We start from the raw sequence: 24,735 nt of genomic DNA on the forward strand, positions 1-24,735 counted from the left end.
GTCACCAAGTTGATGGGACGTTACAAGTTTGAAACCCAAGGGTGGTGTGCCATTTGCCACAAGGCCAGGGGTGTAGCTAGGATTCATGTGAGGGGGGGGGGGGGCAAACAGGGGTGTAGCAAAAAAAAAAGTATTTATGTGATAGTCGGGGGTTCGGGGGTAGCGGCCCCAAAAAAAATTTTTTTTGAGATAAAATAAAAAATGGCTAGAATTATTAATAAAAATCTATTTCATATGGACAAATAACTTCGCCTGTGTATAATTGTTTAGTTATACACTGTCGGTTCCAAGCCCGGATAAAGGAGGAGGGTTGTGGTAGGCCTGTGACAGCCAACATAAAAAATTAGTCATACCCTATGAATATGAACCAATATGAGAATTTTGTTGGGCGTTCCCTACTGAGCGACGCGTTGTACTCTATAGGCCCGGAGGCAATGATAAATGGGCAAGGGTTGCTAGGTCGTCGCCCGGAAGCGACGCGTCACACCGGCGCCCGGGTGTGGTGTCAAATAGGCAAGGGTTCCCTCACTTTGTTGGACGGGTGGGGGGTAAAGAAGTTAGTCCAAGACCATAAAATTAGGTTAGCCACTTGGAACATAGGATCTTTAACTGGTAAGTTGGTAGAGTTAGTAGATGTTATGTGTAGGAGAAAGATTGATATTTTATGTCTACAAGAGACCAAATGGGTAGGTGAGAAAGCAAAAGTGATAGAACCTTGGGGATATAAGATTTGGTATACAGGAATAAATAGGAATAGGAATGGAGTAGGGATTGTTATGAGTCGTGAGTTTATAGATAATGTAGTTGAGGTCCGTAGGAAAGGTGATAGGATTTTACTTATTAAATTAGTATTAGGTACAAATATTATTAATATTATTAGTGTTTATGCACTTCAAGTAGGTTTAGATGATTCCATTAAGCGGCAATTTTGGGAAGATTTAGATAGAGTAGTACAAGAGATATCTTATGGAGAAAGGTTTTTCATCGGCGGTGACCTTAATGGGCATGTAGGCATTAGTAGGGATGGATTTGAGAGTATCCATGGAGGCTATGGTATAGGAGAAAGAAACGAAAGTGGAGAAAAGATTTTAGATTTTGGTTTGTCCTATGATATGATCTAAGCAAACACTTGGTTTAGGAAGAGGGAGTCTCACCTAGTAACATTTAAAAGTGGGGTTAATACGAGTCAGATAGATTTTTTCCTACTTAGAAAGAGAGATAGGGGTTGTTGCATCGATTGTAAGGTTATACCGGGAGAAAGTGTAGCTACACAACATAGAGTCTTAATTTTAGATCTTAGAATTAGACAATACCGCAAAAGGGATAGACATATGATAGATCATAGAATTAAGTGGTGGGCACTGAAAGAAGCTAAACAAGGAATGTTTGTAGAACGGATAGTTAAGGAAGTTGATTGGTGTCTCGAGGAGGATTCAGAATCTATGTGGAATAAGATAGCGGGTGACATGAGAAAGGTGGCTAAGGAAGTATTGGGTGAGTCTAAAGGCGGTGCACCGCTAGGTAAGGATATATCGTGGTGGAACGAGGATGTCAAATTAGCTATTAAGGTTAAAAGAGAGTGTTATAGAAATCTAAGTAAAAATCGTGATAATGAGAATTTGGAGAAGTATATGATAGCAAAGAAAGAAGCTAAAAAAGTAGTTCGGAATGCGAGGGATAAGGTATATAAGGAGGTTTATGACAAGTTGGATACCAAAGAGGGTGAGAAGGATATTTATAGGCTTGCAAAGATGAGAGATAGGAAATCGAGGGATCTGGGTATGGTTAGATGTATCAAAGATGAAACACAAAGGATTTTAGTCAAAGATGAGGAGATTAAGGAGAGATGAAAAGATTATTTTGATAAGCTATTTAATGAAAGTCATGCTCAGGATCTTGGAGACTTTTTAATTCTTTTTCATGAGATGAATCGTGACTTCATGCGCAAGATTCAAAAGAAAGAAATTGCAGAGGCTTTGAAGAAAATGAAATCAAGAAGGGCAGTTGGCCCAGATGGTATACCTATCGAGGCTTGGAAATGCTTGGGAGAGAAAGGTTTAGAATGATTGACAAATCTTTTTAACAAGATTTGGCAGACAAATAAGATGCCTAATGAGTGGAGGAAGAGTACTTTGATGCCTCTATATAAGAATAAGGGTGATATACAAGATTGCACAAACTATCATGGTATAAAACTCATGAGTCATACTATGAAACTTTGGGAGAGGGTGATTGAGTCTAGGTTGAGGAAGATTGTCATGATATCGGAGAATCAATTTGGTTTTATGCCTGGAAGATCAATTATGGAAGCTATACATCTTCTTAGACAACTTAGAGAAATAGAGAGAGGAACAAAGATTTGCATATGGTTTTTATTGATTTGGAGAAGGCTTACGATAGAGTACCTAGGGACGTTCTCTGGTGGACAATGATGAAGAAAGGTGTTTCTCTCAAGTACATTAGTATAATTAAAGATATGTATGAAGGAGTAGTAACCAATGTCCGCACTTGTGGAGGGGTGACAACCAATTTTCCTATAACGGTTGGGTTACATCAAGGATCTGCTTTAAGCCCTTTCCTATTTGCTATAGTGATGGATGAGCTTACGAGATCAATTCAAGAAAATGTGTCGTGGTGTATGTTGTTTGCTGATGATATTGTTTTGATTGTTGAGTCTAGAGCTGGGGTTAATGCTAAGTTAGAATTATGGAGACAGACATTGGAAGCAAGAGGTTTTAAGTTGAGTAAGAGTAAGACAGAATACATGGAATGTCGATTTAGTAAGCAACGAAGTAGTGATGGGAGTGTAGTGAAGTTTGGTGAGCACGAAATATCGGTGGATGATTCTTTCAAATATTTGGGATCTATCATTCAAAAGTATGGAGAAATTGATGGAGATGTAAATCATAGGATAAAGGTTGGGTGGATGAAATGGAAGAGTGCAACTGGAGTGTTGTGTGATCGTAGAATGCCATTGCGGTTGAAGGGAAAGTTTCATAGGACGACTATTAGGCCCGCTTTACTATATAGTACGGAATGTTGGGCTGCCAAGAGACATCATATTCAAAAAATGAGTGTAGCTGAGATGCGTATGCTGAGATGGATGTGTGGAAATACAATAAAAGATAAGATTCGGAACGAGGAGATACGTAAGAAGGTAAGTGTTGCACCCATTGAAAATAAGATGAGAGAGAATCGTTTACGGTGGTTTGGACATATTCGACGAAGGCCTAATGATGCTCCAGTTAGAAGGATGGAGAAATGGGAAAATATATTAGTTAAAAGAGGTTGGGGTAGGCCTAGGAAGACATGGATGGAGGTGATAAGAAAGGATATGAATGCTTTGAACCTCACCGAGGACATGGCATTGGATAGAAATGAATGGAGGAGAAGGATTCATGTGGAAGACCCATAATGATTTTCTTTGTTGGTTCATATCGCCGACCCCAATTGTTTTGTGATGAAGGCGTAGTTGTTGTTGTTGTTGTTGTTTGTATTTCATATGAACAAACCAAACTATTTGCTGCAGTCAGGGCTGGGCTAGGACTGGACTGGGCTACAAAAATGGATAAAAATCTATTTCATATGGAATCAGGGCTGGGCTAGGACTGGGCTTTTAAAAAACAAAACAAAAAAAATAATTGTTTCGGGAGGCAGGACTGGGCTACAGTCCAGTCCTGCCCCCCCCCCCCCTAGCTACGCCCTTGCACAAGGCTAAGGCTAGATGTACTCCTCTGTGGGCAGGGGGACCTCAAGGGTTTTACCAACTAGAGGCTAGCCGATGTGCGGCCAAGTGATTGGTTTGGGGGTTCCCTTTGACTATCCAAAAAAAAACCCAACCTGCTTGTAACTTGGTTCGATGTTGTTCATTAAAAGATCGTGAATGCTTTTGAAATAGGCTTGTATTGAGCTTGATATGAGTTCACCATGTTTAATGAGTTCTATTGCTTGAATAGTAGCTGCTTAATTTAGATCAACTGTGTTTGGAAGGCTCAATAAATTAAAACTCACCCACAACCACTCTGCTCGTCTGGTAGGGTTGACTTGTGAATGTCACCAAGTTGGCGGGATGTCACAAGTTTGACCCACCCTTTGCCACAAGGCTAAAGTTGGGTGTACTCCTAACTTGGTTCATTGGGGCTCGTTAAAAGATCGTGAATGTGTTTGAAATAGGATTGTATTGAGCTTGATATGAGCTCATCGTGTTTAATGAGTTCTAAAGCTTGAATAGTGGTTGCTTAATTTAGATCAAACATGCTTGGAAGGCTTTAGAAATTAAAATACTCACCCACAACGGCTCTACTCATCTGGCAGAGGTGACTTGTGAATGTCATTAAGTTGACTGGATATCACAAATTTGAAGCCCATGAGTGGCGTCCCTTGCCACAAGATCAAACTGAGTGTACTCCCTAATGGGCAGGGGGAACCTCAAGGGTTTCACCAACCATAGGCCAGCCAATGTGCAATCAGTGATGGGGAAATTTTTTCCCTTGGATTATTCATGAAAAACAAAATATTTATTTTTTTATAGGTTCTATTATTATTGGGGGAAAACAACCTTCATTGTGATCGCTGGTGTAAAACCCAAGGTTCCTCTTGCCCATTGAAGAGTACACCTAGCTTCATCTTTGCGGCAAAGTATATGCACACTTGTGGGCTTTAAATTCATGATGTCATGTAGTGATGTTCATGAGTTGCCCCTACCAGAGTGAGGCTTAATAATGTATTATATAACAACATACTATTTATCGTTGTTTGTGTGTATGCATTAATAATAATAGGTGCTCCTCGATCATGCACTCGTTGGATTGAAATAGATCCAATAATTGTTGTAGTGAAGAAGAGTGAACTTGTCGGTTCTATGATAGCTTCAAGTAGGGGCAAAATTTGACAAGTGAAGTTGAGCCAACATTGGCAAGGAATTGATTTGTTGCTAAGCGATGCAAAGTGCACACACTTACTCTTCTTATGTCTACAACATTTTCCAAGGCAAGTATTGATAAGATTTTTTTTCTCAAAATTCACTTCCAAAATTTAGCGAGGGGCACTTTCCTTTTTCTGAAAAAAAAAAGTCTTTTGAAGCATCTTTTTAGATTTAGGTCATCATTCATATGACATTTCATAAATTCTTTCATAATAAGTTTCATCATGACATTATGTCATACATCGTGGTCATTCATGAGTGTAATTTTTGTCTTGTCATTTGTTTAGCATGAAGTTCTTTATCATCATGTTTTGGTTCTCTTATCAATAACACACATATTTCACTCAATTATTTAGATTGTCTCATTTGATCCTATAAAAAGTTTACAAGTGTATCCTCCAACAAGGTTAATTTTGACAAATTTTCTGTATCTTTTTTGTTGATTTTATCCAAAATTGGTAAATTTTTATAATGGGTGGATTTATTGTCATAGCTTTTGCAAGAAGTGTCATTTCAAGTCAAAATTTCAAAATGTATTATTGTCCCACTACATTTTGTTCAATTACTTGTTTCGTCTTGAGGCTAATGGTTGATCATCGACAAGACCCTCTCACATTGAACAACTGATTATTAAGCTGAAGAGTGATGAATAATTGTTGATGCATAATCTTTTTGTTAAAATTTTCAATATTGACTTCAAGAAGGCTAAGATCACGTGTCTTTTGTATGGTTTTCTAAAAAGAATTTATCTTTCATAAGTCAAAAAATTTATCTTAAGAGCTTGCTTTATGGTTGACTTGACCAAAAGAGGTCAAGTCAAGAGCATCTCATACATGTGTACATTTTTTTTCATGTTACTAACATGTTTTCTTGCAGATGACATAGTTCTTAGAAACTCAATTGTTCTATTAGGAAAACTTACTCAGTCTTATCATATGATCATCGTGTAGATAGTTGGACATTAGGTCCATGGGTTTTCTCATACTATCAAAGATTATCACATTAACCAAAACACTTTCTCCAAGTGAACAAATGTTCTCCTATTGTTTTTTCAAATAAAACATTTTGTGCATTTTTTATTTGGTCAACAGTCAAAGTCAAATGTTTTAAAAAAAGTTTGTCACTCATAATTGTCTTAACATAATATCTTTCAAAGTCTTTTCATCTTTCTGACTTTCCAACGCTCATAGGAACTTGTTATGTCTTATTTAATCTAACATTGTTCAACAATACCTCCCACTTTCAATGATGAATAGTGAGAGATACCTTTTGTGTATGGAACAAGATGTTGACTTTGTCTTATTTAATCAAACCTCGCTTGACAAGACCTCCTACTGATAAACACAAACAGTTGTGTAAAGCCACACATATGCTTATGCTATGGAATGCACATTATTTTATGTCATTTGACCTTTTTTTTAAAGATTATTTATGTCATTTGTCAAAAAGCCTTTTGAAAATACCTCAAGATTGTCAAGATTTTCAAATTGTCTTTCAAAAGCAGTGTGTCTACTTCTTTGTTACTAACCGAGTTTCTCAAGCTCAATAACAAAAGAGGCATTTGTAGACATACCAATTTTGATCAATCATTATCTCAAGCATTTTGTCCAAATGTTTATTTTCTCAAAATACCAATGCCTCTTGTTCAAAACTATTAGATCTATTTCAAATACATTTTTGGCCTAAAATATTATGTTTTCAAGCTTTTTATTCAAATGATGGATTAAAGAAGACACTATAAGCTTTCCAAGTCATAAAAAATTACATCAAACAAATATCAAGATCAAAAGTTATGACGAAAACAAGGTTTTTGACCTATTCAGATTTGATTCTGGATCCAGATCTATTCCAGATTATTGCCCAAACTCTGTTGTTTTTTGTATCTTGTCGCACAAACCCAATTTCCATCGTTACTATTTGGATTTGAACTTACTTGGAATTCCAAGTATGAATATGAACCAAAGTTGTCATTTAAACTGAATGGATCTTGATAAAATTCGGTTCAGTTGGCACCCTTGTTGTTTGGATTTGGAGCAAAACTAAACTAGGTTGTCACCCAAGCTAGGTTGTCGTTCTTGTAATTAAGATATGAATTAGGATCCAATCAGTGTTGGTGTCGATATAAGCTGGGTTGTCTTTCCAAGGAATGGATCCAGACTCATTTCACTCATACGACAACCTTGACTAAGTCCCTTCATAACTAAATTTTGTCGAATTCACCTCAGCCTAGTGCACCTATACTTGAAGTATGGACCGTACAGATTTATCTAATAGATATTGTATTGTTTGTTTTGTATCTTGTTTGAGTATTGGTGGTGTCTTCACACCATCAAGCTCACCTTTTTTTTAGGAGTTGTATACAAGTTTGGTGTTGCACACTTCAAATCGAAGGGGATCTAAAGTTCTTGATGAGGTTGATCACTTCTAAGTGGAGAAGGAAAAATGCTCGCCTGGTAAGCGGGGATCTTGCATCTCCTTCAACCAAATTTCAAATCTATTTCAAAACTACCACTCATTAAAATCACATCAGATCCATATATTCATAATATATATATATATATATATATATATATATATATATATATATAAACTTTTACATTTGTTGTTTAAGTATGGTGGAAGGTAGAACAATTTCAATCCTTAAGATCTTATGTCTAAAGTTTAACTCAATATTTCACATGTTACAGACTTCTCCATTAATATGAATAGAAAACTACCCATTGTTATTGATGGCAGTTAGAAAGAAAGAGTATTGGTATTCAATTTCAAATATAATAAGCTAAAAAAAAATTCACTATTAACATGCTTCATCACAATACAGTGAAATAAATATTGGCATAAAACGTGTACAAATACTATATTACAAATGTCAAAAAATATATTTTGTGACAAACAACTAGTAATTTTGTATAAATTAGTTTTTATAAAAATTGCTTAGTAGATGGTCTGGTAAGTTCAAGAGCATTTTACAAGTTAAGAAAGATAGTATTCTTAATGTTCCAAAGATTTGTTGCAAGTGTCTATGTTATAAGCTAAACCGCCATCAGAGAATGCAAGAGAAAAGAAGAAAAAGCAAAGTATGATGACAAATCACATTGTTAAAATGAAAACTAATTTCACAACTAAGGAAGGCAAAAACAAATTAATACAAAAGTAACTCTAATTTTTTTTATTGTAAAAAAGTAAAGACATGTAGAATTATTTTAGTGACAAAACATGCAAAAAGCAGGACATTAAAATTAAAAGTGTCTACCAATTTAATGCAAATGAATAAAAAAAACAACAAAAACCTCCACCCATATTATACTAGTTGTCAATAATGATCTTTCATATCGCCCTTGCACCAACTTCAAACGCCTTCTATATAGCATTGCCTAGTGCCTCTGTACTTATTTAGTGTCATAAGAAATATGAGAGAGAGAAACTCACCCTCTTAATCACCAAGAATTCAACAAGAACTATATCTCTTTTATCTAAAAGCAAATGGTTGATATCCTAAAGGTGCCACTCCACAACCACATAGAGACATTCCAACCTTTGAACTCTTGGCCTTCATTTAACTAGAGCAACATTATTGTATAATCTTATTATGTGCTCAAAATCATGTATACACTTGATATTCAACTAAAGTCTGATCAAGTAAAAACTCTACATCAACATTTAATGAATTGACTTTAGTTATAAACAACAAATTGTTTAGTCGAAGCCGATACTTGATTTAGCTTTGCATTTAAAGATGCGAGTTATGATTAGCTCACAATGGGTTATACTTGATTTTGTATCAAGCAAAAATATCAATGTTTTGAATTGGAAGTTTAATTTTAAATAATAATGAAAAATAAGTATACCTTGATGCTAATTAAATATTTTTAATCATTTTAATTCTTTTTTAATTTCAACTTACCCATTCATATTTTTATTGTTTTGCATTTTAGCGATCAACAAGTTAACTATAAGTTTATAATATTTAGTTAGGTACCTAGCAATATTATTTATTGATGGCAAATACCAAGTTGTCGATATATGTTTTGCCAACTAAGGGTGTTTTTTTAATTGAAATCAATGATTGATGAAACTTGGTTTTGTTTAGTAATGTTTGATATGCTAATTAAATTTAAATAACTATACTATATATAATATATTTTTTTAAAAAGACTCCATCTTAAACTCAACTCAAACAAAACATCAACTTGTTAGAGAGTGAAAAGGTAGAGCTTGCATGAACTTTAATAGATTAGCATTGGTTTGTCATTAAATATTAAGCAAAACTTAAGATAGAGTTTCCCTTGAGCCTAGCTTGTTGAACTTGATTTTGATTTGGTTTAGTTTAAAAGGTTATTAACTTGAGTTTTAGTTTTAGAGATTCAATACTTCTTACTAGTAATAAACTTTGATCTTTAAATTCATTATATCAAATTAAATTAAAATGTAAAAGAATATATTTTTTTATAAATAGATAAACAACTTTTTTTTTAACTCCGCCTGTGTATAACTGTTTAGTTATACACTGCCGGTCCCAAGCCCGGATAAAGGAGGAGGGTTGCGGTAGGCCTGTGACAGCCAGCATAAAAACTTTGTCATATCCTATGAAAATGAACCAATATGAGAATTTCGTTGGGGCGTTCCCTACTGAGCGACGCGCTGTACTCTGTAGGCCCGGAGGCAGTGATAAATGGGCAAGGGTTGCTAGGTCGTCGCCCAGAAGCGACGCGTCACACCGGCGCCTGGGTGTGGTGTCAAATAGGCAAGGGTTCCCTCACTTTGTTGGACGGGTGGGGGTAAAGAAGTTAGTCCAAGACCATAAAATTAGGTTAGCCACTTGGAACATAGGGTCTTTAACTGGTAAGTTGGTAGAGTTAGTAGATGTTATGTGTAGGAGAAAGATTAATATTTTATGTCTTCAAGAGACCAAATGGGTAGGTGAGAAAGCTAAAGTGATAGAACCTTGGGGATATAAGATTTGGTATACAGGAATAAATAGGAATAGGAATGGAGTAGGGATTGTTATGAGTCGTCAGTTTATAGATAATGTAGTTGAGGTTCGTAGGAAGGGTGATAGAATTTTACTTATTAATTTAGTATTAGGTACGGATATTATTAATATTATTAGTGTTTATGCACCTCAAGTAGGTTTAGATGATTCCATTAAGCATCAATTTTCGGAAGATTTAGATGGAGTAGTACAAGGGATATCTTATGGTGAAAAGCTTTTCTTCGGCGGTGACCTTAATGGACATGTAGGCATTAGTAGGGATGGATTTGAGAGTATACATGGAAGCTATGGTATAGGAGAAAGAAATGAAAGTGGAGAAAGGATTTTAGATTTTTGTTTGTCCTATGATATGATCTTAGCAAACACTTGGTTTAGGAAGAGGGAGTCTCACCTAGTAACATTTAAAAGTGGGGTTAATACAAGTCAGATAGATTTTTTCCTACTTAGAAAGAGAGATAGGGGTTGTTGCATCGATTGTAAGGTTATACTGGGAGAAAGTGTAGCTACACAACATAGAGTCTTAATTTTAGATCTTAGAATTAGACAATGCCGCAAAAGGGATAGACATAGGATAGATCCTAGAATTAAGTGGTGGGCACTGAAAGGAGCTAAACAAGGAATGTTTGTAGAACAGGTAGTTAAGGAAGTTGATTGGTGTCTCGAGGAGGATTCAGAATCAATGTGGAATAAGATAGCGGGTGGCTTGAGAAAAGTGGCTAAGGAGGTATTGGGTGAGTCTAAAGGCGGTGCACCACTAGGTAAGGATACATCATGGTGGAACGAGGATGTCAAAGTAGTTATTAAGGTTAAAAGAGAGTGTTATAGAAATCTAAGTAAGAGTCGTGATAATGAGAATTTGGAGAAGTATATGATAGCAAAGAAGGAAGCTAAAAAAGTAGTTCGGAATGCGAGGGATAAGGTATATAAGGAGGTTTATGACAAGTTGGATACCAAAGAGGGTGAGAAGGATATTTATAGGCTTGCAAAATTGAGAGATAGGAAATCGAAGGATTTGGGTATGGTTAGATGTATCAAAGATGAAACACAAAGGATTTTAGTCAAAGATGAGTAGATTAAGGAGAGATGGAAAGATTATTTTGATAAGCTATTTAATGATAGTCATTCTTAAGATCTTGGAGACATCTCCATTCTTTTTCATGAGATAAATCGTGACTTCATGCGCAAGATTCAAAAGAAAGAAATTGCAGAGGCTTTGAAGAAAATGAAATCAAGAAGGGCAGTTGGCCCAGATGGTATACCTATCGAGGCTTGGAAATGCTTGGGAGAGAAAGGTTTAGAATGGTTGACAAATCTTTTTAACTTGATTTGGCGAACAAATAAGATGCCTAATGAGTGGAGGAAGAGTACTTTGGTGCCTCTATATAAGAATAAGGGTGATATACAAGATTGCACAAACTATCGTGGTATAAAACTCATGAGTCATACTATGAAACTTTGGGAGAGGGTGATTGAGTGTAGGTTGAGGAAGGTTGTCATGATATCGGAGAATCAGTTTGGTTTTATGCCTGGAAGATCAACTATGGAAGCTATACATCTTCTTAGACAACTTATTGAAAGATATCGAGAGAGGAACAAAGATTTGCATATGGTTTTTATTGATTTAGAAAAGGCATACGATAGAGTACCTAGGGACGTTCTCTGGTGGACAATGATGAAGAAAGGTGTTTCTCTCAAGTACATTAGTATAATTAAAGATATGTATGAAGGAGTAGTAACCAATGTCCGCACTTGTGGAGGGGTGACAACCAATTTTCCGATAACGGTTGGGTTACATCAAGGATCTGCTTTAAGCCCTTTCCTATTTGCGATAGTGATGGATGAGCTTACGAGATCAATTCAAGAAAATGTATTGTGGTGTATGTTGTTTGCTGATGATATTGTTTTGATTGATGAGTCTAGAGTTGGGGTTAATTCTAAGTTAGAATTATGGAGACAGACATTGGAAGCTAGAGGTTTTAAGTTGAGTAAGAGTAAGACGGAATATATGGAATGTCGGTTTAGTAAGCAACGAAGTAGTGATGGGAGTGTAGTGAAGCTTGGTGAGCAAGAAATACCGGTGAATGATTATTTCAAATATTTGGGATCCATCATTCAAAAGTATGGAGAAATGGATGGGGATGTAAATCATAGGATAAAGGTTGGGTGGATGAAATGGAAAAGTGCAACTGGAGTGCTGTGCGATCGTAGAATGCCATTGCGGTTGAAGGGAAAGTTTTATAGGACGACTATTAGACCCGCTTTACTATATGGTTCGGAATGTTGGGCTGCCAACAGACATCATATTCAAAAAATGAGTGTAGCTGAGATGCGGATGCTTAGATGGATGTGTGGAAATACAATAAAAGATAAGATTCGGAACGAGGAGATACGTAATAAGGTAGGTGTTGAACCCATTGAAAATAAGATGCGAGAGAATCATTTACGGTGGTTTGGACATATTCGGCGAAGGCCTAATGATGCTCCAGTTAGAAGGTTGGAGAAATGGGAAAATATATTAGTTAAAAGAGGTCGGGGTAGGCCTAGGAAGACTTGGATGGAGATGATAGGAAAGGATATGAATGCTTTGAACCTCACCGAGGACATGGCATTGGATAGAAATGATTGGAGGAAAAGGATTCATGTGGAAGATCGCAAATGAATTTCTTTTTTGGTTCATATCGCTGACCCCAATGGTTTTGGGATGAAGGCGTAGTTGTTGTTGTTGTATAAACAACTTTTTTTTGAGATAAAGAAATTGTTTAATTAATATATAATAGATTACACATTCAAAGAGAAATTAACGGTCAATACATGAAAAAGGATTGGGAAAAACAATTAGTCAACACTCCGCTTGGATGCAATCATGCAAAAAACATCAATAAGGATTTGTTTCTCAATAGAAACATCATTGTGGGATGTTTAATATTTTATATGGCTTTGGATAACTTTTTAATGAAATTCATGGATAATCAAATATGACTTTGATTATGTTCATAAAATATTGTTTAGGTATTGCATACAACTATGATTTATGCAAGATCTTATATTGGTTTTACTAGTTTTAGTTGTAGGATGAGCTCATATGGAAATTTTTATAAGTTGTATTAATTTGAACACAAAAAAAAACCAGCTTAAAAATTTTGGATACATAGTCTTTGATGTCTCACAAATCATGTTAAGGGTACAAGCCTGAATGAGTTGAGTTGATGTAGTGCATCTTATTTTTTTTTATGTAGCATGGTCTCTTGAAAATAAGGCATTCAAGAGATAAACCTACTCAAGGTGCCAGTATAGAGAAATCACCCGAGGACTCGGCAGAGACTATGGAGCTTGTATTAGACCCGATATTATTTATTTGCTAATTAGACAATTTAATATGCATCAGGGTAGGTAGCCCTATTGAAATACATTGGTTGATATCCACACTTGTTAGTAGCCTTCGAAATATGTTGATTATATGAACTTTAGTCTTAAAGAATCAATATGTCTTATATTAGTATTGTATGTCTATGAATTGGGTGAATAAAGCTTATCTGCATAATAGTAACTAGCATGAACACATTATATTAAGGACATACTTATAGTATGTCTTTTAATATCATCCCAATTAGTGTACTAGTAAATATTCATATATTGAGTCAAAGTCGTGATTTGCTAAATAAGTTTTATAAGATATGTTTATAGTTATTGCGTGTTAAATTTTATTTTGATATCCTTAAAATCTTTTTAACTTTTAGAGTTTTATTTTAATTAAAAATATTACCTAACAAGGGATGACATTAATTAAAAAGTGTGATTCGATGTTGGCATCAACTAAGACTCATTTTCTTAATGTGAGACTTAAGTCTTCATACTCTATAAATAGAGGGTCTCACCTTAAGGAGAAATAATGAAAAAATCTTTTTGGGTAGCCTTGTGCCATGTAGTCAAAAGACAAGCTCAGGTCTGCTCTTAAACCTAGGGTGAATACAAAAGCTTGAACTTGTTTCTCTGAGTGGTTCAAGTTAAAGTAAGTTGATACATCCTTGTGCTTTATTATTATTATTATTTTCAATCAACATGGATTTGGAAGTTTTGGCTTGTAAAAGGTATGCTTTCTCTTTATCTTTTTTTTAAAATGTTATTATTAATTTATGTATATTATTTATTCAAATTCATGTATGGATTTTTTACATATATTAAGTTAGATTATAACCTTAAACCAGATAGCATTTGATATAGTCAGTTTACAAAAGCGATAATTTTGCAACCATATATCAAAATTCAGTGAATTTGAATGTGTTGAAAAGTTTGTTCGATTATCTATATTTTATTTTTTAATTCGAAAGCAAATTCCTTTTCTTTCTTGTTCGAAATTGCATAACAATAAAATAATTTTTATTTTGGTAAATTCGGTTGCTTATTTAAACAAGCTTGATTTTTTTATCTTAACTAAAATTATGTTGATGATTGTTCATCATAATCATATGTTTGTTTCTAATTACAAGTATAAAATATTTATAATTTGATTAATCTAGATATGCTTAGATATTTTAATTGATTATTTATAATTTTATATACTAATTTAGAACATTGATATGGTCATGAAGATTTTATTTTTTATATATTTAAATTAATATGTCATATGGATCATGTACGTCATATTTAAATTATTATGATTATTTTAAATAAATAAAAAAATTGTAAACACTTTTCATAAATAAAGTAATAAAATTCTATATTTAAATGCAATCATATGTAAATATTGCATACTTAAATTGATAAAATTTCTTGTAATATTTAAATTTTATAAAATTTTATAAGTTATATTTAGTATCTTGACCAGTCACGTTTTCCAACATCTAAGAGAGAGAAGAGGCATGAGTTGCTATCTTTTCATCTAAACCCACCAAGCCGTGATTAACCAACCAGCAGTGCCAAGTAAAGGAGCAATTGTGACTACGTGAGAAAGGAGGACTCAATAAAAGATCATGTCACCAAAAAGCACTCTCTTAACAGAAGATCATGTCACCAAAAAGCAGTCTCTTAACAGAAAAATTGTATAGATGCCAAAAGAATCACTACTCTTCGCATCGGCTGCACAGTAAGCATTTGTTAGCCAAATTAAGACCCCATCATTGGAGGTTAACCTGCCTTAGAACACGCTCAATTAGCACTAGCTGGCCAAAAAATGTTGACCCAGGGGACAGACCAAGTCCCCATAACCGGTTCCATGCCAAGGTGGACTTGGAAAAATACCAAGAAGCAACAGTAAAAACACACACACAAAAAAAAGAACACCGTCACCAATAGGGGGTTCCGTTGTCTGGTAGGAGCAGTTAGTGCACGTCACCTTGTGTTGGGACTTTGCAAGTTCCAAACCCAATGATACTTTGTAGAACTGGTAGCGGTCTGCCTAACCCATAGTGACAAATATCGCGAGATTTATGAAAATCTAGTGATAATACCACGAGAAATTGCTTGAAAGTTTAAAACGGTAATTTCTCGCGAGATTTTCAAAATATCATGAGATTTATGAAAAAACATAACGACTGCGATTTAAACACGATATTTACGTTTTAAACGGCTATTTATCAGGAAAAAATCATGTGTTTTTATTTTTAAATAATTTTTATTAATATTTTCTTATAAAAAATATTTTTTATATATTTTAATTTATTTGTTTATTACCGAGATTTTGCTGAAAAAAATGCAAGAATTATGAGATTTTTTCAATTTCTCGCAAGTTTTTGAAAACTAGAAATTACTGATAAAAACGTTTGTCACTATGGCCTAACCCCCAGCTTGCCTATAAAAAAACAGTAAGAATAAGCCAACAGTGGTTTGGGAGAGAAAACCCTAGAACTCTTTCACTGGCGTACGCAAACTGCACAGCGGGCGCCGTCCATCTTAGGGTTTTTGGGGTTGCTGTTAGGGTTCCATTCCCCAGTTTTTCATCTCCGTGGTCTTCGATTCGTCGTCGTTTCTTAGGGTGGTGAGTTTCTTTCGATTCTGTCCCGATTAGCTCTCCAAATGTTTGCTTTTTGCTTGAATTCGAGGGTTTCGGTCTGTTTTGCATGGATTTTTTTTTTTGGTAATTTGAAGCTGTGCTTTCGTTGATTTGGGGTTTCGGAGATGCAATCGCGTTCGAAGCTCGAATTCAGAAAATAATTGTCTCTTCGGTTTTCTTTGTGTTTTTTTTGGATTGTTTGGTGGTGTAGTTTCGTTTATTAGGGTTTCTGTGGGATCCCAATCAGAAATCCTAATTTGAGGCATGATTGTGTGCAGTATTTTTTTTGGTCGACCATAAAATTTTCGGAATTAAATAGAAACTAAGAGACCTAGCCCCATCATCTCTCTCTCTCTCTCTCTCCATACTTTTTTGGAGGTTGGTCAATTTGATATATACAATATTTTTTTTCTTTGGTCTCTTCTTTTATTAGATTATACATTGATTTATGGTTTATTTCAGGCTTTAGTCAGTTAGATTCATGGATACTTTAAATCATATAAGATCATGGATTTTGTTTTGATATTCTTAATTTGAATTGTCTCCAAAGCCATCCACCTCTCGAGTCTCTCTCTGTGGCGGTTATAATAATAAGAATGCATTTTAAACTGAAAAATTTCTTCAGCTCGTGTTTCATTGCATTTTTTATTGGTATAATTGCTTATGTAAGGCCTAATAGGCTGCAATTCGTACGACAGTTTCAATTTGAATGTTTAGTTTCAGTATTTGTTATGTGTTGATTTGGTTATTTAAATGTCTTGAATGGTGTTGAATCTCAGTTAGATGTATTTATTTTCCCCTCTTTCATATGGTAATTGCAGTGTGGAAATGACATCAAATGCCGAGGGAGGAAGAAAATTTGAAAGGAGAGACCTGCTGTTGAATATACAAGCAGAGGTTCAGAGGGGATGGGAAGAGGGTGATGTCTTCAGGGCTGATGCCAATAAAAAGCCACCTGAGCTTGGGGAAAAGTTCTTTGGCAATTTCCCTTATCCTTACATGAATGGTTCATTGCATTTGGGACATGCATTTTCTCTTTCAAAACTTGAGTTTGCGGCTGCTTACCATAGGTTGAGAGGGTGTAATGTGCTTCTGCCATTTGCTTTTCACTGCACCGGGATGCCCATCAAGGCCTCAGCTGATAAAATCAGCCGGGAGATTGAACGGTTCGGAAATCCACCAGTGTTTCCCACTGTGGAAGATGAGGGAGGGGATCTGCAGATTGGCGAGGGCACACCTGAGAAGGAAAATGAGGTTCAAAACCCACCAGACAAGTTCAAAAGCAAGCGGTCTAAGGCTACAGCAAAGTCAGGCGGTGATAAGTTTCAGTGGGAAATCATGAAGAGTTTTAATCTCCCTGACAGCGAGATTGCCAAGTTTAGCGACCCATATCACTGGTTGACCTATTTCCCTCTTATAGCAATGGAGGACCTCAAAGCTTTTGGTCTTGGTTGTGATTGGCGACGGTCATTCATCACAACCGACACGAACCCTTATTATGATTCATTTGTTAGGTGGCAGATGAGAAAGCTGAAGACTGCAGGAAAGATAGTGAAAGACATGAGGTACACTATCTACTCGCCTCTTGATGGCCAGCCTTGCGCAGATCATGACAGAGCTTCAGGTGAGGGTGTTCAACCGCAGGAGTACACTTTGATAAAGATGGAGGTGGTTCCTCCCTTTCCTGGGAAGCTGAAAGTTCTTGATGGGAAGAAAGTTTTCCTTGCTGCTGCAACATTGAGACCAGAGACCATGTATGGGCAGACAAACTCTTGGGTTTTGCCTGATGGAAAATATGGTGCTTTTGAGATCAATGAGACTGATGTTTTCATTATTACTAAGAGAGCGGCCCTTAATTTGGCATATCAGAAATTGTCTAGGGTTGATGAGAAGCCGATCTGCCTGGTTGAATTAACTGGTCATGATTTGATTGGTCTTCCACTGAAGTCCCCACTTTCATTTAATAAAATTATATACTCACTTCCCATGTTGACTATTCTTACAGACAAGGGCACTGGGATAGTTACGAGTGTGCCAAGTGATTCACCAGATGATTACATGGCTTTGCATGATTTGAAATCAAAACCGGCTCTTAGGGCAAAGTACGGTGTGAAGGATGAGTGGGTTCTACCGTTTGAGGTGATACGAATAATCAACATTCCAGAATTTGGGGACAAATCTGCCGAGAAAGTGTGCATTGATTTGAAAATAAAGAGCCAGAATGACAAAGATAAGCTTGCTGAAGCCAAGAGGTTGACGTACTTGAAGGGCTTCACTGAAGGAACAATGCTTGTTGGAGACTTTAAGGACAAGAAGGTCCAAGAAGCAAAACCGCTGATAAGGAGCATGCTTCTGCATACTGGTCAGGCTGTGATGTATAGTGAGCCTGAGAAAAAGGTTATGTCAAGATCTGGAGATGAGTGTGTGGTTGCTCTCACTGATCAGTGGTATATAACTTATGGGGAGGATGAATGGAAGGCAAAGGCCGAGGAGTGTTTGGCTGGAATGGAACTGTACTCTGATGAAGCTAGACATGGTTTTGAACATACCTTGAGCTGGCTTACACAATGGGCGTGCTCTCGTTCATTTGGGCTTGGAACCCGACTCCCTTGGGATGAGCAATTTCTTGTTGAATCCTTGTCAGATTCTACACTTTATATGGCATATTACACAATCTCTCATCTTTTGCAGAATGGGGACATGTATGGAAAGGATGTTTCGGCAGTAGTGAAGCCGGAACAAATGACCGATGAAGTTTGGGACTACATATTCTGTGAAGGGGCATCACCCAAAAACTCGGGGATCCCCTCAATTATTCTTGAAAAAATGAAGCAGGAATTTGAGTATTGGTATCCCTTTGATTTGCGTGTTTCAGGTAAAGACCTTATCCAGAACCACTTGACATTCTGTATCTACAACCATACAGCACTTTTGCACAAAAAATTGTGGCCTCGCTCTTTCAGATGCAATGGACACATCATGCTTAATTCTGAAAAGATGTCCAAGTCTACAGGGAATTTTCGAACTTTACGTCAAGCCATAGAAGAATTTTCTGCTGATGCCACTAGGTTTGCCTTGGCTGATGCGGGGGATGGAATGGATGACGCCAATTTTGTTTTCGAGACTGCAAATGCAGCAATTCTGCGACTTACAAAAGAAATTACCTGGATAAAAAAACAGGCTGCAGAGTCTTCTTTGAGGGAGGGTCCAGCTTCCTCATATGCGGATCGTGTGTTTGCCAATGAAATCAATATTGCCATTGAGACGACTGGGCAGAACTACAAAAATATGCTGTTTAGGGAAGCATTAAAAACTGGATTTTATGATCTGCAAGCTGCACGAGATGAGTATAGGCTTTCCTGCAGTACAGGAGGCATGAACCGGGACCTGTTATGGCGTTTTATGGATGTCCAAACCAGGTTGATTGCTCCCATCTGCCCACACTATGCAGAGCACGTCTGGAAGGAACTCTTGAAGAAGAATGGCTTTGTCATAAATTCTGGTTGGCCTGTTGGTGATTCACCCAATCACACTCTTAAACGAGCTAATAGATACTTGCAAGATCTTATTGTGTCGATGAGAAAGCTTCTTCAGAAGCAGGTCTCTGGCCCAAAGAAAGCCAAAAAGGGAATTCAAGCTCCCGAAGCAATAGCAGAAGAAAACAATCCTACCGTTGGACTGATATTTGTGAGCGACCAGTATGAGGGTTGGAAAGAGGAGTGCTTGAAGGTACTTCAAAAGATCTATGACTTGAAGGCACGTAAAAAGATACCTGAAACAACTCCAGCTGTTCCCGAGGCTGAGGCCATGCAAGTGCTGATAGAGAAAGCCAAAGATCCTCGTGTTTTTGCTTCAGATCCTGAAATCCTTGAAGCTTTAAAAGAAAGTCCAATTAGTCAGCAATCCAACTTTAAGGATATTCAGAAACAGTGTATGCCCTTCTTGAAGTTAAAAAAGGATGAGGTGCTTGTTGTTGGTCGCCAGGCACTCGATTTAAAGCTACCCTTTAATGAGATGGAGGTTCTGCAAGAAAATATTGAGCTGATAAGGAGGCAGCTTGGTCTAGAGCAAGTGGAGGTCTTCTCTATTTTAGATAGGGATTCTACTTCTAGAGTGGATTCATTGCTTCAGAAGATGGTTCCTCCTTCACCTGGCAATCCGATTACCATCTTTTTGACAAAGGCGGAGATTCAGCAGACCTCCAGTAGAACAGAGGCATAGACACTGAATAGTTTGCTTTTCTATGTGAGTTTGGCATCTGTCTGTTTGAGCATTTTGAGGATATTCATTTATCCTCACAAACTGTGGTTTGTGATCCATTTTTGACATGTACCATTTCTTTTTACCATCTGTGAATGGGATATGCTACACGTGTTCCGTGTTTATCATTTCGAAAATTGGAATTATTGTTGAGTGAGCAAGTTTTCAGTGCGACTTATGATTTTCCGATGACTGCAATATGTTCCAATGTCATCAAATTCCAAGCGGTATACTTGGCTGAATAGAACAAAAAGTCTTGTATTCTTTGACGGTCATTGCAGAGTATACCTGCCTTAATGATGCCTTGATTCATGTTAGGTCTCTTCTATAGTTTCCATTGGCCGTAAGTTCTATACTATTGTGCAGTTTGAGTCTTGGCGGTGGCAATTTTTATGTATGCTGTCTTGCACTTGTTTGTTTTCTTTTTGGGTCTTACCTTGATTGTTGTTGCAGTTGTAGCATCTCTTTGGGTCACCATCCTTGTGATTATTATTTGCCACAAGTAATAACAGCACCATCGGCAACTAAATATAAATTTAATAAAAATAGTAATAATAATACATAAGAATGGCTTTATAATTAATTTCAGTAGATCCAGTCATAAGTTGTATCATGTGGTTATCCTTTGGGATGTTATAACTTGGTTGTCTATTTTTCACGGTTTCGATAATAAAAACTAGCTTTTGGCTCATAGTTGTAGTCTTGTTTTTGCACCGCACCTCTCTTAAGGGTCACAGCACAGCATATCTTTACCTCCTTGCCTCATTCAGACTCGTAGTCGTAGCAGATCGTGAATCAAGGAAAACTTAGGTGGTCATATGATCCAAATGATGCATATATGAATCTTTCCATGCATTTTTGTTGATTCTGCTTTTTATCATGTTTAATGCAGAGCCACCCGGCAATAATGCCATTGACAACCTGCTGTATGATTGCTTCAGGTTTATACCAGAAAAAGGTATCCAGAGTTCACCTAATCTCTTTTTCTTTCAAGAGCCTTTCAATCCATGAATCTTTAGCTATGAAACCAAAGTACTTCAAATTGATTTGGTTTATTGTTTAACACAATTATTGTTACATTGTTCAAAAGACAAAATCATTTATTGTTGTTACTTCTATCTAATTTGGGTTGTTCTCTTTCTTTTTTTCTCAACTAAAATGCCATAGCCCTCGTCCTCCACCAGTGACTATTTTTTTGCCTCTATGTGTGTATACATGTGCATTATTCAAGCTAGGATTAATATAGACTTCTATCACTTTATTTATTTAGAAAATAGGCAATTGCAAAATGAATTTCTCCTTCCAATCTTAATACCCATTAGGATTTTCTAGCTAAGCTAATTTTGATTAAGCACAATATAGATCATGACATAAACAAATCCAAAAGACTAAAAAAATATTAACCACTTGAATTGATTATACTTCACACTTATCGAAAACATGTTGCTTATTTTCTGTCACCAAAAAAAAAAGGAAATCCGTTATGAGCTATTAGTTTAAGAAAAGTGGGTTGAGAATTTCCACCCATGTTAAACTATACATATGATAAGGCCCTAATGGCCTATACAAACAAATGATAAGGTGTTTAGATCTTTGACCTTTTTATGAGTCTCAAGGAGAAACCCAAACATCCGATCATTCAGGAAAGAGAAGGGGTTTTACTTGGCTTTGTACCATATTGCCATGTAGATTCAACTTATGGTGAACATAACTGTATAAACACATGATTGGCTCTGCTACGTCTTGCTTGACTTCGCAAGCAACATAATTTGATTTGTTTTTTTTTGTGCTCAGCCAATTGTGGCACCTTAATTGATTGTGGGTTTCTTGCTCTTGTATTTGCATTAATGCTTGGAATAATTCTTGAGTGGCTCCATTACCTGCATTATAACATAAAAGTGATTTTCTGCTATTACAACAAAATTTTTTCTGGCTTAATTAGTTCTTCATTGGCCAAATGATACTCTACTAATTTTGTTTGGACTTCTATGGTGGGTTCTAGTGGTTTGAGAACATTTGCTTGCTTGTTTGAAGCTTTTCTTTCATATATGAAAAAAGCATCTTTTTATAAGCAAAATTTCAAAAGTTTCTAAAGGATATCCTAATATTTTTTCTTGTTTTCCAGGTTTGTGAAGCCTTCAAACATGGAAGTAAGGGAATGGGAGCAAGCTCGGATGTGCCACACACTATGCAATGTTTACTAGAATAGGGAACTTTCGATTTTGGACTCTTTCAAGAGCAACTTATACATTTTTAATGGTTAATTTTATCCAGAACCTATGCTTCCAATTGAAGGATTTGGTAATTTTGTTTTTTATTCTTAAATATGGATGCCCAATTTGCTTTGTTTCTGTATATTTAGACAAGTTGTGAGAAGAGCAACCAATCAAGGAAGCAATGTAATTTTGAGAGAAAAGTAACTTGCGTGGGAAGAGCTGGAACAATAGTTTGGATACAACTGAAGTCATGAATAGTTGTTAGAATGGTGACTGAAATAGAAGCTTTTAGTATTCAGATCATATGTTGATGATGATAGCTAATGGAAAAACTGAGACTGAAGGCAGATTGGAATGGCAGTGAAAAGCATTCTTGAAGACGAGATTTTACTTGCACTAGTCCCAACTTACTTGGGTTTGCAGACAATGAGGTGATGCAGATTCTGAGATTGGAGTTGGTCCGTATGTTGGATACCCTTTCAAGGAGGACAAGCATGGTTAAAGCTATCTGGGTATTGGAGTCAGTAAGGCCAATTCAAATGCGCGAGAGGGCACAATGGTGCTTTGCAGAGAATGAGATGCAGTTTCTGAATTGATATTGTTTTTCAAATGACTTGATTGATTTTTTTTACATTTGTATATTCCTTTCACCACTTTAAAATTCTTTAGATTTTAGCTTATGAAATTTCATTAATGGCCAAGATTAAGGCACAATCTGGAGAATATTAGGAGTAATTTACAATCTTTGTTGAAAACAATGGCTGATACTCTCTCCTCTCACTAGCCTAGTGGCACAATTGCTACAGCTGGTGCAAGTATGTCCTCCCTACTCCAGCCAAGGGGAGCAACTGATGTCCAAACTCCAAATACTTACCATTGACTTGAGGTATCTTAAACGTGACCATCCGATTTTGGTGTTCAACCTTTAACGTGTCTCTACAAGTGATCTGCAAATAGCACAAGCCTTTCATACCTAAAACACAGTTGGCCTATTAAAGTCCAAAAAAAAAAAGTAAGCTCATGCATCCCTCTTCCATGAAAAAAGAAGTGACTTCATTGGTCCAAAAGATAAAAGAAAAATCTTTTCACAGAGAAAGAGAGGGTTCATTGATTTATCAAAGTTAGTGTATGGTTTTACATAAAGGGGGCTTAATGCATGCCAGGGTTGCTGCATACTGAATTTCAAAATTTCTCCAAAGCAATAGGGAAACAATTTTATCAGTCATCAAGATATGTATTTCAGCTAACAAGGTGGAATTGGAGGGGCCAAAAAAAAATGCCCAGCAGACTTCACTTAGTCTTGAATATTATAGTACATTTCTTGTTGTCAATTTCATGTATTGACCGTAGAAGCATCAAGCTTAGGATACTGCGGTGCTAACCAACTACTGAAGAAACTTGTTACTGCCAAGCAATGGGTTCATAATTTCTTAACTCCTCAAATATGACCCTGTCCATCACTTAGAAGTCAAACCATCATCCAACTTGTCCATTTCGGAAGAGAAAATGCCATTTGCTAAATTGAAATAGATTAGAGCATATTTAAACGATGATTCTACTGTCTGCATGTGCAAAATGGGAAAAGAAATATCTACCCCTTGTTTGTTCTCATCAAGCAATCAAGCCCTTCTTATAGACTTCTGAGAGAAGCCTATAGTGGGCAGTTACCACAATCAATGGTTACCTTTCATGGTTAGTTGCAATAACTGCCCTGTAGTTCTCATCAAGCAATCAAGCCCTCACATGAGTTATGCTCTCTCATGATGTACCCATGTCAAACCGAGTCATATCAGGTTAGATACAATCCATATTTCAACATTCTCTCACTTGACCCATTGGCATGAAAAAATACTTCATCAATGTTTTATTGTTATCTTGATCCAATTTTCATGTGGGTTCACATGCTATCTTGTATTAGAAAAATAAATCATATGAATCATGGAAATGAACATTTCTTTATGAAATGTTATATTTTTATGCACTATAATATAATTCATTTTCAGTGCTTTAGCATGTTAAGATTACATTTATGAATAGCTTGGTCGTTAACCCATTCTATTGGTAATTTAATATTGTTATTCTGCTATTCTCTCAAACCAAATGAGATTCCTTTATGCAGAACGAACAATACACAAAGTCATAGAGAATCAATTTAGCTTCACAAATGTGATCACATATAACAATAATGTATTTTCATACATCAAAAGAAATAAAAAAGACTCATCCTCTTTACATGTTGAGAATATAATCACAGTACTAGCCATTTAGTAAAGAAAACTATAGTCATTTTCTTTATACCAGTTGTATCAATATATACTAGATAATTATCATTCATTTGTTTAACAACAAAGTA

General features: G+C 36.1%; 1 pseudogene across 3 annotated transcripts; it reads left to right on the top strand.

The window, feature by feature from the left end:
- The first annotated feature begins 15,747 nt into the window (after nt 1–15,747).
- Nucleotides 15,748–22,457, top strand: LOC149814895 (leucine--tRNA ligase, cytoplasmic pseudogene; annotated as a pseudogene). Of its 3 annotated transcripts, XR_016427866.1 has the most exons (4): nt 15,755–15,891; nt 16,728–20,151; nt 21,059–21,124; nt 22,292–22,457. The product of XR_016427866.1 is annotated as a leucine--tRNA ligase, cytoplasmic pseudogene, transcript variant X1 (transcript). The 3 variants fall into 3 exon arrangements; XR_016427868.1 differs by lacking the exon at nt 21,059–21,124 and having other exon boundaries at nt 15,748–15,891; XR_016427867.1 differs by lacking the exons at nt 21,059–21,124; nt 22,292–22,457 and having other exon boundaries at nt 16,728–20,428.
- The last annotated feature ends 2,278 nt before the right edge of the window (nt 22,458–24,735 follow it).

This window comes from Nuphar pumila, chromosome 15, assembly GCF_984573655.1.
Source record: "Nuphar pumila chromosome 15, dmNupPumi1.hap1.1, whole genome shotgun sequence".
NCBI classification, from domain to species: Eukaryota; Viridiplantae; Streptophyta; class Magnoliopsida; order Nymphaeales; family Nymphaeaceae; genus Nuphar; species Nuphar pumila.